Source organism: Mus caroli, chromosome 12 (genome assembly GCF_900094665.2).
Source record: "Mus caroli chromosome 12, CAROLI_EIJ_v1.1, whole genome shotgun sequence".
NCBI lineage: Eukaryota > Metazoa > Chordata > Mammalia > Rodentia > Muridae > Mus > Mus caroli.
In genome coordinates, this window is record NC_034581.1 from 54,840,455 (window position 1) to 54,844,735 (window position 4,281).

Below are 4,281 nucleotides of genomic sequence, written 5' to 3' on the forward strand. Positions count from 1 at the left end.
AAATCCGCCTGCCTCTGCCTCCCGAGTGCTGGGACTAAAGGCGTGCGCCACCACGCCCGGCTTTTTTTTCCTATTTTTACCACTGAAATAAATGAAGCTCAGAGTATAAGCTATGAATATTCTTGCCTAGGTAGCATGAATAATATGCTTGGGAATTGGACTTTTGAATTACCTCAAACTCTGCATTATGGGTAACCTGAGGTCCAGGGCCTCCTGACTGTTAGCATTAAGGCTGCAGGAGATGGTACTGGTTTGGACCTGCTCTGATCCTATCCTTCATCTCTGTATAAATATGTTGAGGCTTGTTTCCTAAGAAAAAGTTAAATAATGCCCAGATAAAACCAACCAATCAACCAAGGAACCAACGAATCAACAGGTCATTGCAGCATGCCCCTTAGTTTCCTTCTTCTACCCTTGCCCATCACCAGGGTAGAGGCTTTTAATACACATGATATAGCTCATGGAGGGAGAAGATGAGAGATATATCTTACACCTGTTATTTTCTTACCACGAGACATAGGTCACTTTAGCACCCTGGCCCCTGTTGACTTAACATGATGATTTTAAGACATTATTGCTTTGGCAAAGGTTTAAATGAAGTTAAGCAAGCTACATTCCTAATAAAGCGCCTAGGAAGGTTTTAGGCCCTGAGATCTGGGAGTCTTTGTGAGTTATGAATTTGTATACAATAGCAACTTTCCCATATGCCTTTTCTTCGGCCCCAGTTTCCATGATCACTTTCCTCTAATTCTTTTCCTCCTAGGGACACACTTTCTGCAGCTACCCTTCATTCTGAATGAGGCAAAATTGGGATTCCTATTTGAAGTGTAGTCTTATCTTGCCAGTCCTGACTTGCTCATTGTTAGCTGAGTGTGAGCTTTGATAAAATTCTTATAGTGGGGTCGAAGAAAGCAGCCGCGCAGATCAATGGCTTCTCTTGTATTTCTGCTCTGGCCTTGAAGCTTGTTTCAAGTCACAACACTTGACACTCTCAGAATGCAATGCCACTCTCTGAAGAACTTCCACTCCGGTCCCTGCTCCTCAGCCCTGAATGAAGGTCAGTGCTTCTGTCTTCATTAAGGGAGACAAGCAGGTGCTTGTGGGAAACAGTCTTCTCACCTTCTGCTTCCTCGTCATCATGCCTCCTCTCTGTCCCGTTTGTACAGTAGTGAACTCTGTGCTTTGTGTATTCTTGTCACGGAGTTTTAACCTCTTTCTTTATTTACTGAAGTCATTAGAGAGGGTGACTGCATGTGCACTAAGTGTGTGTTTTATGTGTTACCACTCACCTGAGAAGACAAAGAAATGTTTGATTTCTCTTGCCATGGTTTTATTTTCTATGGAGTATAAGCACATTCCTAATTGTGTCATGAATTCAGTGCTCATTAATTTGAAGAAATCGACCATGTTTGTGACTTTCACAGGGCTATGAAAATGTCATCAGGTTTCTTAGATACACCAGTAAATAGGAATTAGTGTAGAGTAATAAAAGTATAAAAAATATGGATGGAGAAGGAAAATTGAAGCTTGTAGTTGGGCCATTTGTATTTTATGTCATCATGTGGAAGCAAAAGCAGCTTGCATTTTGTGACCTTAAGGTGAGAGTCTCTCTGCCAGCTCCTTTATGGCTTTAGGCTCTCCTGAGATAGCAAAGGATTGAGCTCATGTGCTCAAGTACACAAATATAAAAACTGGGTTTTATATAGCCCAGGGTTTCCTCTAACTTCCTGTGTACATGAGTGTGATATTGAATTTATAAACCTCCCCTTCTACTTCCCTAGTGCTGGGATTATTACTAAACCAGACATGAGCCATCATGTCTGGTTTTAGAACGGTCTTGAGGATTGAATCTTAGGTTTGGTGAATACTAGCTCTATTTTTAGCCAAAATTTGCTCTTTATTTTATTGAAGTCTTGCAAGGTTTATATATTTGTATGCATGCATGCATATGTGTGTATGCATGTGTGCATATGGATATACTTGCACATGTGTATACAACCAGACATTAGGTGTTTCTACCAATCACTTACTATCTTACTATTTAAAAAATTATTTTCATTACAGTTTAAAAACATTGGTACATGTATGTGCATGTGTGTGGGTATATGTATGTGGTGGTAACAGATGCTAGCAAAGGCCAGAGGCAGTGGATCTGAAGTGGAGCCATCCTATTTGAGTGATAAGAGCTGAATTCAGTCCTCTGGAAGAACAAGAAGTGGTCATCCATGCTGAGCCATCTTTTCATCCCATCTCCACCATAATTTTTGAGAGAGGGTCTCTTGTTGAATCTAGAGCTCAACAATTTGGCTAGACTGACTGGCTTGCAAGTCCTGGGGATCCTTCTACCTCCCCAGCACTGGGGTTACAGGTGTGTGCTTCTTTGCCCCTATTATTTCATTATTATTTTATTTTTAATTAATTAAAGTATTATTGCATCATTTCCTTATTTCTTGTTGTGGAGGTTTGAATATGAGCACCCCCCTTCCCCAGGCTCATATATTTGAATGCTGGTCACTAGATACTTCTCAGGGATTAGGAGGTATGGCCTTGTTGGAGTAGGTGTGGCCTCGTTGGAGGAAGTGTGTCACTGGGGATGGGATGTGGGATTTCAAATACTCAAGGCAGGCCTAGGCATTTTATTTTATTTTATTTTATTTTATTTTATTTTATTTTATTATCTCTTCCTGCTGCCTGCTGATCTGGATGTAGACCTCTCAGCTACCTCTCCTGCACTATGTCTGTCTGCATGCTCTATGTCTGTCTGCATGCTCTTATGCTTCCTGCCATGAGGATTCTCTGAAAATGGAACCCAGCTCTAATGAAAAATTTTCCTTTGTAAGATACTGTGGTCATAGTGTCTCTTCACAGCAGTAGAACACTGACTAAGAGACTTGTTCTCCTTTCAGTATCCTTTCTCTCCTTCAGCTTAAGTTCATGTCATCTTATTTTTATTGTTATTACACATATATGAATAAACATATAAGTACACACACATATATGAGTAAATATACCAGGAAAACTTGCTTAGTTCATTTGATGTAGCTTATATAGATATGTTTTTAGACTGATTACTTAGTATTGGCGAATTAATTAGGGACTCCATCCCTGGGAAGGCAATTCCTCCTCTCTCAGTAGTCACTAACTTGCTGTAGTTTTTATCTAGGGATGGAGCCCCATGAGATATCTCTCATCCATGTTGACATGTCATCTGGTCTACTCATGCTTTGTTCTATTAAACCCAGCCAACTCTTAGCTATTGAGCTCATAAATCTTAGAGGAGAATCTACTGGTGTTACTTTTTCATATGAGTATAATTCCTAACTGAGTTAAAAATACCTAGATAACTGTAGCTCTCACTCCTCAACATAGAAGCTTCCCCCACCCCCAGAAAATAGAGACAATTATAGAAGGCCATAACTGGTCAAAATGCAGGGAATAACTGACCATGGGGTGATTGTGACCCCCCAACTGATACACCTACAATACAACCTCTATAACCTAAGGCTTAGAAAACATTGCAGAAGACAGGGTATAAGAGTATAAATGGCAGAGGACCACAAAGTCTTCTGTAATATCATCTTCTAAACATGATAGGAAAGCCATGCACACAAGATCTCAAACAAACCTGAACAATGACATTACCAACTGATATGGCTGGACTGAAAGTTCCTATATAGATGAGGGAGGCCTTAAACTCACAGGAATCAATTTGCTTCTGCCTTCTAAGTGCTGGGATTAAAAAATCCTTTGCAAGTTAAATAACAAGGAAGGCCCAAGCTAGGATGCTTGAATCACACTTAGAAGGGGGAACAAAATAGTCATAGGAGGCAGAGGGAGGGAGGGTAGAGAAGTGGGAGAGGGGAGGGGAAGAGGGAATGACAGGCACAATTAGGTATGAGGAGAGACAGAAAAGAGACTCAGAGGACTAGTAGAATGAGTGGGAATCTGCAGCTACTGGGATGGGGAGTGTCTTTGGGAAATCTCAGAGACCTGAGATGGAGAAGGCTCCCCAGAGTCAATGCAGGTGACCTGACCAGGATGCCTAACAGTAGGTGTACTGGCTAGTTTTGTGTCAACTTGACACAGCTGGAGTTATCACAGAGAAAGGAGCTTCAGTTGGGGAAGTGCCTCCACGAGATCCAGCTGCAAGGCATTTTCTCAATTAGTGATCAAGTGGGGAGGTCCCCTTGTGGGTGGTGCCATCTCTGGACTGGTAGTCTTGGTTCTATAAGAGAGCAGACTGCTCTTCCGGTCAGAAAAGCACCTGGGTAGCTAGGGCGC